Source organism: Typha latifolia, chromosome 1 (assembly GCF_019914945.1).
Source record: "Typha latifolia isolate L0001 chromosome 1, TyphaL0001v2, whole genome shotgun sequence".
NCBI lineage: Eukaryota > Viridiplantae > Streptophyta > Magnoliopsida > Poales > Typhaceae > Typha > Typha latifolia.
In genome coordinates, this window is record NC_133086.1 from 11,175,930 (window position 1) to 11,190,082 (window position 14,153).

A 14,153-nucleotide genomic window follows, 5' to 3' on the forward strand; every position below is an offset into this window, starting at 1 on the left:
GATGAACTTAGAGGCATGTTCCAAAAATTGCTGCATAGGGTGGGCGCAATACAAAATGATCATAATATTTTGAAGGAATATGTTATAAACCGATCGGCTTCGTCATCTCCTCGATGAAGATCGGTGCCTCAAGAAGGACCAACGGTGGGACCACACCGAACTAATACCCCACAGGTTTAGGTACGACATGTTAATATCAATAATCTTCTTCTACCTATTCCTACACATCATTCCCTACCTCCAATACACAACCCAAGGCCGACGGTGGTGGAACCCAAAAGGCATGCAGCATCGGTGCGCTTACCCGTTGAAGAAGATTGACACTTAGATGATGATATTGATTCCTTCAAAGATGGTGATGAGCATGCTCGAGAAGGAGAGCAACAAGCACAATGGTTCAGACCTGAACTAAGGATCTTTCATGAGCCCGACAATGATATCTGGAGGAGAACCGAACGTTTGGACTTTCCAAAATTCCAAAGCAATCATCTGATGGATTGGGTGTTTCAAGTGGAGCAATTCTTTGATTGTCAAGGAATAGCGGAGGACGCAAAGGTACAGATGGCAAGCTTTCACCTCTAAGAAATGGCATTACATTGGTATCGATCAGCCATTCGTAGTGGAGGATTTACTGGTTGGGCTGACTTTTGTAGGAGGATTATACGCAGATTTACGACCGCGGCGTATGAAGATTTTGCTGCCACATTAAGCAAGATGGTTCAGAGGACAGCCGTGTTGGAGTACCAAGCAGAATTTGAAAAAGTTAGTAGTCGTTGCAAACCACCTTGGCCCAAATCGACATTGATGAGAACATTTATTTCAGAGTGGCGAGAGCAGATCCAGGTGGATGTTCGTGCTCTCTGTCCTACCACTCTTGAGGAGGCCTTTGAGAAGGCCGTGAGGATGGAGAAAAAGCATAAGGCTCTCAAGATGACAGCGAAAGCAAGTTGGGGTAGCCGAGATGGGCGATATGCGCATAAAATGCCAGTTGGAAATTCTGCGAGTTCAAAGGTAGCGGCTGCTAGTACTAGAGCATGACCACCCTTGACACCCTCTATCGATATTAGAGGGGCATAATACATGCCCCCCCACCAACCCCCACCCCCTCATTCAAACTCTAACACCTGCCCAAGTGGAGGAGCGAAGAGCTAAGGGCCTTTGTTTTCGATGCAATGAATGTTTCACCCCCGTGTCGGTATTCCAAACCAATTGGGAGTGTGATTCTCATCAATGGTCTCGATGGGGATGATGAGGTTGCTGGAGAGGGAGAATATTCAGAGGAGGACCATGAGGAGACCGTGGAGGAGGGCGCGGAGGAAGATATCCAAGCGAAAATATCAATGTATGCATATTCGGGTACTTCGCCCCGAGGACATTGCGGGTGGACGGACTTGTTAGAAAGCATCTTGTGGACATTCTCATCGATTCAGGGAATACACACAACTTTCTAGATAAGAGATTAATGAGGAAGTTGGGCTTGGACGTTGAACCGATCGCGGGGTTTGACTATTGGAGATGACACGAAGCTTCGGGAGGAGAGCTTGTGTTGCCAGGTTGATATACCGGTGCAAGGACACGACATCATTGTGGACTTTTATCCATTGGCGCTGTGAGGAGCAGACATTCTCCTTGGCACTTAGTGGTTACAGAGCTTGGGACCCGTCGCTTTTGATTTTTGGAGCATGTGGATGAAATTTAAGCAAGGAAACAAAGAGGTGCGACTTGATGGCGTTTCGTCCCCGTCGACATCCACTCCACCCGTCACCACCACCATCACCCACGTTATTCCAAGTTTTCGTCCCTACTACAAATCGCATCTGCCAAGGGCGCAAATACAAAAGTTGTAGATTAGGAAGTTAGATCCAACTCAATTAGTTTCGTAATTGTCTGAATACTGGAGAATATCTGATGAATATTTTCCCACGGTTGTACGGAATGCTTTCTGCATTAAATTCAGATCTTAAGGAATTGTTCCATAGCTGATCTTTTGGTTCTAGATCCTATCAATTTAGTATCAGAGCCTATCATTTGGTATCAGAGCTTATCATTTGGTATCAAAGCTCAACAATTTGGTCTCAGAGCCTATCATTGGTATTAGAGCTTATCAATGTGACAATGTAGAAAAGTACACATACTTGCTCAATCTATCAACCACCACAAAATTAACAAAATAACCACGTACCAGCAAAAGACCCTCTATGAAATTCATAGAAATGTCTTCCCAAACATGGTCCGGTATCGCTAGAGGCTGTAGTAATTTGACCAGTTTCAATGTAGTTGCCTTAGCCCTTTGACAGACTTCGCAAGCACGAACAAAACTTCTAACATCTCGCATCAATCCTGGCCATGTGCAACTCCGAGATATCCTCCTATAAATCCTCAAGACACCCTCATGACCAGCCTTTGGAGTTTGGTGGAAGTGCTCCAATAATTTTTGCCGCAATCAATCATTTGCAGGCACCCGAATGCATCCGTGGTCCAGCAGTAAACCGCATTGATTCTCGAACTCCTGATGGTGCTCCGGATCATCCATCACCTCTTGTAACAATTTCAAAACATCTGGGTCAAATGTACATGCCTACCGCTGCTCGTCAAGAAAAGGAAAAGTGAGAGGAGAATAGGCTGCAAGCTTTGCGGTATCGGGTTGGCATGATAGTGCATCCACTGCTCTATTTTTCTGTTCCTTTCTTGTATTGAATTTCATAATTATACCCCAAAATTTTTTTGACTCATCTCTGCTGTGCCGGAGTATGAATACGCTGTCCCATATAAATATGGAAGGCTCCTTTGATCGGTTCGGATAATGAATCGCCTACCGATCAAATAAGGCCTCAACTTTGTCACCACATGCAGAATTGCCAACATCTCTCTCTCATAGGTAGATAATTGCTGGGATTTTTGTGATAAGGCCTTGCATCACATTCCGATGCATCACATTAGTACAGCTCCTATGCCAACTCCCGATGCATTACATTCCACAATGAACTCTTTGGTGAATTCCGGTAGAGCTAGAATGGGCATCGTTGTCATTGCTGTTTTAATTTTTCAAAGGTTGTAGTGGCTTCATTCGTCCATCTAAAAGATTCCTTCAACAAAGTGGTGAGAGGAGTAGTGATCTTGCCATATCCGGCGATGAAGCGGCAATAATATCCGGTCAGCCCCAAGAATCCTTGCAATCCTTTGGTCATAGTAGCGATCTTGCCATGCTACCTTTTGAGGATCCGCCGCTACACCTTCCGCTGAGATGATGTTGTTACGATCCTTCCTCGGCTATAGGCTCTGATACCAGCTTGATACGAACCCTCTTTTGGTGCTATGGCTCTGATACCAGATTGTTACGATCTTGCACGGAACTTTAAGATAAGATCCCGAAATATCCCGCCGTTGGATCACTGTGAAATTTTGATATGTTGTAGGCCCGGAAAAGAGCTTTCCAACGGATCTAGTTTCAGGCGAATCGGAGTTGGGGATCTCGAGATATCGTTCGTTTAGTAGACGAACGTTAGGATACTCTGTTTTTGGATTCCGTGGATGAAGGCACGAAATCCTGGGTAATGGTGGATTGTGGAGGGCCGGTGTTGATGGGGTGGCACCGGTGTAAAAGTGATGGTGGAAGGGTTATGGATGATGGAAAGGTTAGGGATAGCGATGGATAAATTGGAAGAAGGGGAGAAGAGGGCCACTCTAAGGGACTAGGGTGATTGGCCTGTCGAGGGAGATTAGAAGCGGCGTCGCCGGGGAGATTGAGGGAACGAGAGCGAAGAAGACGAAGGAGGCAAGGCAAACTCAATTCTCAATATTCAAATTCCTAATTTTGGTTGCCCTACACATACTTTTATAGGCTAACCAACAACTCAATCTTATCCTAAAACACAATCTTATCCTAAAACTCAATCTTATCCTAAAACACAATCTTATCCTAAAACTCAATCTTATCCTAAAACTCAATCTTATCCTAAGGTAAATCCAAACTCGAGACGACGTCGGTGAAGTCCGAATCGTATCAAAGCAGAGGACGAGTTTGCAGCTGAAGGTGCAGATGTGGCTGGACATCAAGGAGAAGAAGCTGAGGAGCAACCTGTGGAGGACATGATAGCCGAAATCTCCCTCCACGCCTATTCGGGGACAGCTGCGCCAAAGACCTTGCAGGTGAACGGGGTAGTCAAGAAAACCACAATGAGAATCTTGATTGACACCGGGTCCACCCACAACTTCATTGACAAGAGGTTCCTTAGGAAGATTGGGCTCGAATCGGAACCCACGGAAGGGTTCGATGTGACGATTGAAGATGGCACCACATTGCGAGCGGATTCTATTTGTGGAGGTGTAGAATTGAAGGTGCAAGGCCAAACTTTCACATTGGATCTTTATCCATTGGCCTTGCAAGGTGCCGATATTGTTTTGGGGACCCAATGGCTTCGAAGCTTGGGGCCCGTGACATTTGATTTTACAAGCCTCACATTGACATTTTGGAGAAATGACAAGGGAGTGCTGCTAGATGGAAGCCAACTGCTGCTTGAACTTCCAAATGAAGGGGTCACAAGGGAGCTCGCTTCTTTCTCGGCGCCCACCTTTCCTTTCGTCTCAGATCTGCGGAGAGCTAGTGCAGAGGATAGTGAGCTGGTCCAACTCATGGAGGAGTTGAGAGAGAACCCCTCAAGCCACCCCGAGCACGAGGAGTGCGATGGGTTAGTACTAGAGTGCGGGCGAATCAAGGTACCCCGAACGAAGAGCTACGAGAGACTATTGATGGCACACTTCTAGGATACTCCTATAGCGGGGCATGAAGGGGTATTACGTACCTACAAGCGGCTGGCCCAAAACTGTACATGGACAGCGATGAAGACGGACGTGAAGAAGTATGTGCGTGAATGTCAAATCTGCCAACGAGTCAAATCGGAGGCACTCAAGCCTAGCGGGCTGCTACAACCACTACCTATACCAGAGCGTATTTGGGAGGATATCTCCATGGACTTCATCGAGGGGCTGCCGGAGGTTCGGGGACAATCGGTGGTGTTTGTCGTGGTGGATAGACTGAGCAAATATACTCATTTCATAACATTGTCTCACCCGTTTTCAGCAAAAACAGTTGCTGAAATTTTTGTTCGGGAAGTGGCACGCTTGCATGGGACCGGTGAGGATTGATTCAAGGGGGTGGACTCGCGTCGTGGGGTCGATGGTGCCTTCCCGTTAGACATTGCTTCCCTTGGCGCCCGTAGTTCCCGCATCATCTCCATCATCATCTGGTGGTTGATGGCCATCTGCTCTGAAATAGACCCCAACATGGATAGAACGCTAGGCTCTTCCGTATTCCGATTAGATCGGATGGTTCCGCGGGTGGAAGTCCCCGCAATCGTCTCTTCCTCCTCTATTGGGAGAATCTCTTCTTCATCATCACGCCGTGCAGCCATGGATCTGGTGGTCGTCATTGGAAGCGCTTGTCCGAGGAACGGTGGCTCTGATACCAGATTGTTACGATCTTGCACGGAACTTTAAGATAAGATCCCGAAATATCCCGCCGTTGGATCACTGTGAAATTTTGATATGTTGTAGGCCCGGAAAAGAGCTTTCCAACGGATCTAGTTTCAGGCGAATCGGAGTTGGGGATCTCGAGATATCGTTCGTTTAGTAGACGAACGTCAGGATACTCTGTTTTTGGATTCCGTGGATGAAGGCACGAAATCCTGGGTAATGGTGGATTGTGGAGGGCCGGTGTTGATGGGGTGGCACCGGTGTAAAAGTGATGGTGGAAGGGTTATGGATGATGGAAAGGTTAGGGATAGCGATGGATAAATTGGAAGAAGGGGGAGAAGAGGGCAACTCCTAAGGGACTAGGGTGATTGGCCTGTCGAGGGAGATTAGAAGCGGCGTCGCCGGGGAGATTGAGGGAACGGGAGCGAAGAAGACGAAGGAGGCAAGGCAAACTCAATTCTCAATAATCAATTCTAATTTTGGTTGCCCTACACATACTTTTATAGGCTAACCAACAACTCAATCTTATCCTAAAACACAATCTTATCCTAAAACTCAATCTTATCCTAAAACACAATCTTATCCTAAAATTCAATCTTATCCTAAAACTCAATCTTATCCTAAGGTAAATCCAAACTCGAGACGACGTCGGTGAAGTCCGAATCGTATCAGATGTGGCATAAAAACTCCACTTGTGGTACTTCCCATAGGCACTTGGACTTCTTCATCTTCAGCTGGTTTTGCTTTAACAAATTCAGCACATCCTTCAAATGCTGCCAATGCTCCATTTCAGTCCTGCTATACACCAAAATATCGTCAAAAAATACCAAGACATACCTTCGCAGTAGAGGCCAAAAAGTATCATTCACGAGGCCTTGAAAAGTAGCTGGAGCATTGGTGAGACCAAAAGGCATCACTCGGAACTCATAGTGCCCGTCTGAAGTCCGAAATGCAGTTTTGTGCACATTCGCCGAGTGAACTCTAATTTGATGATACTCGGCCATCAATCCAACAGCTCCCCTATGACCGGAATAGGAAACCGATCCTTGACAGTAATGGCATTTAGTGCTCTGTAATCGACACAAAAATGCCATGTCTCGTCCTTCTTTTGCACCAATAGCACGGGCGATTAGTAAGAGCTATGACTTGGTCCAACATCTCGGCTACCATCTTGGAGATAACTTCCTTTTGCACATATGGATATCGATACAGCCTCACGTTCGTTGATGTAGCCCCGGGCACAATCTCTGTATGCGATGGTTCGTCGTTCGCCTTGGTGGCAACTCCTTTGGTTCCTCAAACAGTCCAGCAAATTTATCTAATAAATTAGACAACTCAATGGTAGTATTTGGACACATTTGAGGCTCATCTCCTGCTGGTCCTAACTGAAGAAGATAGGCTAAATCACTCGCACATGGCAGCCCCACCATCAGTTGCAACGCAGAAATCAATGGAGATCGAACACCATCAAGCCGCACATCTTTGTTTCCTTGGTTAAATTTCATCCACATGCTCCAAAAATCAAAAGTGATAGGTCCCAAGCTTTGTAACCACTGAGTGCCTAGGACAATGTCCACTCCTCACAACACCAGCGAATACAAGTCCACAATGATGTTGTGTCCTTGCACCCGTATACCGATCCGACGACACAAGCTCTCCGCCCTAAGCTTCGTGCCGTCTCCAATAGCAATGTCAAACCCCATGGTCGGTTCAGCGTCAAAGCCCAATCTCCTCACTAACCTCTCATCTAAAGAGTTATGTGTACTCCCAGAATTGATGAGGATGTGCACACAATATTTTCTAACGAGTCCGTCCACCCACAATGTCCTCGGCGTGGAAGTACCTGAATATGCATGCATCGATATTTTAGCTTGGATATCTTCATCCGCACCCTCCTCCACGACCTCCTCCTTGACCACCTCTGAACACTCTCCATCACTAACAACCACATCGTCCTCCTCGAGATCGTCGATGAGCATAACACACCCGATCGGTTTGGAACACCGATGACTAGGGGAAAACGTTCATCGCATGAAAAGCAGAGGCCCTTCGCTCTTCGCTATTCGCTCCTCGAACATCGAAAGAAGGTCTTAAAGTGGTCATGGTCTAGTACTCTCATTCGCTGTTCTTGAACCTGCAAAATTTCTAGCCAATGTTCTAGGTGCAAACCCCCATCTCGATTAGCCTAATTGGTTTTCGTTGCCATCTTTAGAGCCTAATGCTTTTGCTCCATTCTCACGGCCTTCTCAAAGGCCTCCTCAAGAGTAGTAGGACAAAGAGCACAGGACATCTGCTGAATCTCATCCCGCAGCCCTGAAATAAATGTGCTCATTAATGTCGGTTCGGGCCAAGGTGGCTCACAACCATCTTGCTCAGTATTAACTCTTCCAAACTCAGCTTAGTACTCTAATACGGTCATCCTTTGAACCATCTTGCTTAATGTGGCAGCAAAATCTTCATTTGCCGATTTCCCAAATCTGCGTGTAATCCTGCTACAAAAGTCAGCCCAATTGATAAATCCTCCACCAGGAATAGCCGTTCGATACCAATGCAATACCGTTCCTTGGAGGTGAAAGCTTGCCATCTGGACCTTTGTGTCCTCCACTGTTCCTTGACAATCGAAGTATTGTTCCACTTGAAACACCCAATCCATCAGATCCCCGCCTTGAAATTTTGGGAAGTCCAAGCATGCGGTTCTCTCTTGGATAGCATTGTTTGGTTCAGGTCTAAACCTTTGTGCTTATTGATCTCCTTCTCTAAATCCTCATGCACGTGAATTACCATCTCTGAAGGGATCAACATCATCCTCTAAGTGCCAATCCTCGCACACCGATGCCGCACGTCTCTCGGGTTCCACCACCGCCGGTCTTGGGTTGTGTAACGGAGGTGGGGGATAATGTGTACGGATAGCTAAAAGTGGATCATTGACATTAACATGTCGTACCTAGACCTGTGGGGTATCAGATCGGTGTGGTCCCACCGCTGGTTATTCTTGAGGCACCGATTTTCGTTGAGGAGATGACGAAGCCAATCGGTTCATGACATATTCCTTTAAAGAATTATGATCATTCTGCATCACGTCAACCCTATACAACAATATTTGGAACATGCCCCTAAGTTCATCCGCCAAGCCCATGTTCACACCCTTGGATGTTGGTTGACTCGGTTTGGCCGTGGTCGCTCCAAAATAATAGGCCTCATAACTAGGGCTACCATGGATTGAGTCTTCCCTTGTTAGTGTGTTCTCCAGTGATCTCCTTTTTGATGCCATCTTCCTTGTTTCAACCATTAATGGAGGTCTGAGGTTTGCTTGGCTCTGATAACAATGATAGGTTACGAAACAATTCCTTCAAGATCTAGATTTATTATAAGAAGCAGTCCACACAACCGAGAGAAAATATTCACCAAATAACCTCCCTTAGTCATAAAATTACCAAACAAACTTTGATCAATCTGAAACTTCTCTATCTATGATTTTCATATTTACGCCATTCGTAGATTCAAACTACAACAGGAACAAAAACACGATATAGTGCAGATGATGGTGATGGTGACGGGTGGAGTGGATGTTAGGGTTGTGGATAATAATGGAGATGAGGATGGATTGTCGATGTAGTTTAAGGGATAAAGACGAAGGGGAAGAAGTGGTCGAGATCCCAAGGAAGAGGAGGACTCGTCAGACGAGGAAGATTAGAAGTTAGGAGAAACCTTACCAATGGTAGAGGTGGTAGGTTGGTGAAGAGGGAGGAGGGAGATTTGGGTAGAGTGGCAGCCAACCACACCTTTATAGAGGCTAGCCAACAAACCAAAATAAAAATTACCATCAATAGCATTCGAACGGAGAAAACACATTCTCTGTCGATGCGAACACGATGTAGGCGTTCGAACACGCCCTGTCGCGTTCGACGCTTTTTGCGTTCTCTATTTTTGCAAACTTGATGTAGGCGTTTGCAAAGCCGTTCGAATGCGCCCCCAACCGTGTTTGAACGCGACCTACAGAAATTTTATTTTAATGAAAACAAATAACTAATGTGATGGGTTCTTGAACAAAAAGGTCGGCTACGGAACAATTCCTTTAAGATTTGTATTTATTGTAGAAAGTAGTCTGCGCAACTATGGGAAACTATTTGTTAAATATTCTCCTATTATCAGAAATTACTAAAATAATTGGATTAGATTCGTAACCTCCTAATCTACAACTTTCGTATTTATGCCCTTCACAGATTCGAAATAAAACTGGGATGAAAACATGGAATAATGTGGGTGATGGTGTTGGTGACGGATGGAGTGGATGTTAGGGTTATGGATGGGTATGGAGATGGAGGTCGATGGTGGATGTGATCAAGGGATATAGACGAAGGGAACAAAGTGGTCGAGATCCCAAAGAAAAGGGGTGGCTCAACAGTCGAGAGAGATTAGAAGTTAGGAGAAACCTTGACAATGGTAGAGGTGGGAGGATGGTGAACTGGGAGGAGGGAGATTATGGTAGATAAATGATAGAGAGGCAAAGAAATCAATATTCCAATAGCATAATAAATTTGGCTGCCATCCATATATTTATAGAGGCTAGCCAACAAGTCTAAAATAATAAGTAACCCTAATTCTAGAGGATTCTCGCCGATCACATTCGAATGCGCCCGATCATGTTCGAACGCACAAAAGATGTTCTCTAGATGTGCAAATGTGATGTAGGCCTTCGAACTCGCCCGATCGCGTTCGAACACACTTTTCATATTCTTTGTATTTACAAACTTGATGCAGGCATTCGCAAGGGCATTCGAACGCGACCCCTCCTGGGTTCGAATGCGACCTATAGGAATTTATTTTAATGAAAATAAACAACTAATGCAGAAAGAAAAGATCCTGACTAAAAGTATCAGCCGACCACGCTTCCCCCACCTTGCCCTCAAGGTGTGAAGTTGAGAAACGCTTCAAGATATCAATCTCTAACTCCCTTGTCGCCTCATCAAATGGCTTACCAAGCCACTCGACTAGAATCTCCATCTCTAATCTGGTACCGTGTCGTCGTCGGCGCCTAGCAAGTACACGAACTGAATCTACGATCTCTATCTCCTCCAATGGCTCTGGTAAAACTTATCCAACGATCTCATGATCTCCAATCCACTCCCTCAATAATGAAACTGATACACTTAGTTACGATCTTTTCTTATTGTATTAGGTGTTTATTTTCATTAAAATAAAATTCTTGTAGGTCGTGTTTGAATGCAGGTGTAGTCGCGTTCAAATGCTTATGAACCCTTATGAACACCTTGTGAATGCCTTGTGAACGCTTGTGAATGCCTTGTGAACGCCTTGTGAACGCCCGCGTTTGTGAACGCCTTGTGAATGCATTTTTGAATGCCCGTGTTTGAACAACTTGTGAATGTCTGTGTCGCGTTCGCAAATCTAGAGAAGGGGCTTTTTGAGTACGTCCGAATGCGATCGAGCGCGTTCGAATGTGATCGACGAGAATCCTCTAGAATTAGGATTTCATATTGTTTTAGGACTTGTTGGCTAGCCTCTATAAATATGTGGATGGCAACTAACTTCATATTGGAATTGGATTCTTGATTTCTTACCTCCTATCTTCTCTCTTGACTCCTCCCTATTCACCATCCTTCCGCCTCTATCGTTGGCAAGGTTTCTCCTCGCTTCTAATCTCCCTCGTCTGTCGAATCACCCCTCTTCTTTGGGATCTCGACCACTTCGTTCCCTTCGTCTACTTTCTTTAATCACTTCCACAATCCATCCTCATTTCTTTAATAAATTCAGATCTTGAAGGAATCTTAGCGTATCCTATCTTTAGTTCGAGATCTTATCAAATTGGTATCAGAGCCTAACAATTGGTATTAGAGTAGGCGAACCTCAGACCTCTATTAATGGTTGAAACAAGGAAGATGACATCAACAAGAAGACCTATGGAGACCACACTGACAAGGGAGGACTCAATGCACGATGATCCTAACCGTGAGGCCGATTCCTTTGGAGCGACCATGATAGGACCGAGTCAACCAACGCCCATGGGTTTGAATATGGATGAACTAAGGGGCATGTTCCAAACATTGTTACATAGAGTTGACAATATGCAAAAGGATCACAATGAATTCAAGGAATATGTCGTGAATCGATTGGGTTCGTCATCTCCTCGACGACGAACGAAGTTTCAAGAAGGACCAATGGTGGGGCCCCACAGAACCGATACCCCACAGGTCCAGGTGCGTCATATGAGTGTCAATGATCCCCTCCTACCTATGCCTTCACATCATCCTCCACCTTCGTTACAAAACCCAAGACCAGCAGTGGTGGGACCCGAGAAGCGTGCGGCACCAGTGCGCTTCATCGATGAGGAGGATTGGCACTATGAGGATGAGGTCGATCCCTATGGAGATGGTGATGGACGTGTTTGAGGATTTAGAGAAGGTGATTAACATGCACAAAGGTTTAGACCTGAACCAAGAATCTTTTGCGAACCCGACAATGCTATTCGGGGGAGAACCGCACGCTTGGACTTTCCAAAATTCCAAGGCGGTGATCCAACGGATTGGGTGTTTCAAGTTGAACAATATTTTGATTATCAAGTTACAGCGGAAGATGCAAAAGTCCAAATGGCAAGCTTCCACCTCTAAGGAACGGCATTGCATTGGTATAGATCAGTTATTCGTGGTAGTGGATTTACTAGATGGGCTAATTTTTGTAGGAGAATTACACGTAGATTTGGGATAGCGGCATATGAAGATTTAGCTGCCACATTAAGTAAGATGGTTCAAAGGACTACCGTATTGGAGTACCAAGCTGAGTTTGAAAGAGTTAGTAGTCGTTGTGAGCCATTGTGGCCCGAACGTACATTAATGAGTACATTTATTTCAGGGCTGCGAGAGGAGATACAAGCGGATGTTCGTGCTCTATGTCCTACTACTCTTGAGGAGGCCTTTGAGAAGGCTGTGAGGATGGAAAAAAAGCATAGGGCTCTAAAGATGGCAGTGAAAACCAACTGGGGCAACAGAGATGGGCGGTTTGCACCTAGAACGTCGATTGGAGATTCTTCGGTTTCAAAAACAGCGGCTGTGACTACTAGACCACGACCACATTTGAGACCTTCTTCTGACATTAGAGGAGGCACAAGACCCGCCCCCTGTTCGAATTCTCACACCTGCCCAGGTGGAGGAGCGAAAGAGTGAAGGGCCTTTGCTTTCGATGTAATGAGCGTTTCACCCCGGTCATCGGTGTTCTAAACCGATCGGGAGCGTGATGCTTATCGATGGTCCTGAGGAGGATGATGAGGTAGTTGATGATGGAGAGTGTCCAGAGGAGACCCATGAGGAGACTGTGGAGGAGGGCGTGGAGGAGGATATCCAAGCTGAAATATCGATGCATGCATATTCAGGTACTTTCGTGCCGAGGACGTTATGAGTAGACGAACTCGTTAGAATGTATTGTGTGCACATCCTCATCGATTCGGAGAGTATGCACAACTTTCTAGATGAGAGGCTAGTGAGGAGATTAGGTTTGGATGCTGAACCGACTACGGGGTTTGACGTTGCTATTGGAGACGGCACGAAGCTTAGGACGGAGAGCTTATGTCGCCGAGTCGGTATACGGAGCAAGGCCTTATACAACCAAGTCATAGCTCATACTCATCCCCCGTGCTTTTGGTGCGAAAAAAGATGAGACATGGCATTTTTGTGTCGACTATCGAGCACTAAATGCTATTATCGTCAAGGACCGGTACTCTATTCCGGTTATCGAGGAGTTGCTGGACAAGCTTGCAGGGGCGACTATATTTAGTAAGCTTGACTTGAGGGCCGGGTATCATCAAATTAGAGTTCACCCGGTGGATGTGCACAAAACTGCATTTCGAACTTCGGACGGGTATTATGAGTTCCGAGTGATGCCTTTTGGTCTCACCAATGCTCCAGCTACCTTTCAAGGCCTCATGAATGATATATTTCGGCCTCTCTTACGAAGGTATGTCATGGTATTTTTTGACGATATTTTGGTATATAGCAGGACTGAATTGGATCATTGGCAGCATTTGGAGAATGTGATGAATTTGTTAGAACAAAACCAATTGAAGATCAAGAAGTTCAAGTGCCTATGGGGAGTACTGAAGGTGGAGTATTTAGGCCACATCATTTCAACAGATGGTGTAGCGGCGGATCCTCAAAAGGTTGCATGTATGACTACTTAGCTAATTCCTACTACTTCCACCGGATTGAGAGGATTTTTGGGGCTGACTAGTTATTATCGTCGATTCATCCCCGGATATGGCAAGATCGCTGCTCCTCACACTTTTTTTTTGAAGACAGACTCTTTTAGATGGATGGATGAATCCACTTTAGTCTTTGAAAAATTAAAAACAGCAATGACGACGGCACCCATTCTAGCTCTACCGGACTTCATTAAAGAATTCAATGTTCAGTGTTATGCACGGGTGTTGGCATAGGAGCAGTACTAATGCAAGACAGACGTCCTATTGCCTATCTTAGCAAGGCTTTATCGCAAAAATATCAGCAATTATCGTCTTATGAGAGAGAAATGTTGGCAATTCCGCATGCGGTGTCAAAGTGGAGGCCTTATTTGATCGATAGACGATTCATTATCCGAACCGATCAAAAGAGCCTTCCATACTTTATGCGACAGCGCATACACACTCTGGCACAGCAGTGATGGGTCATAAATTC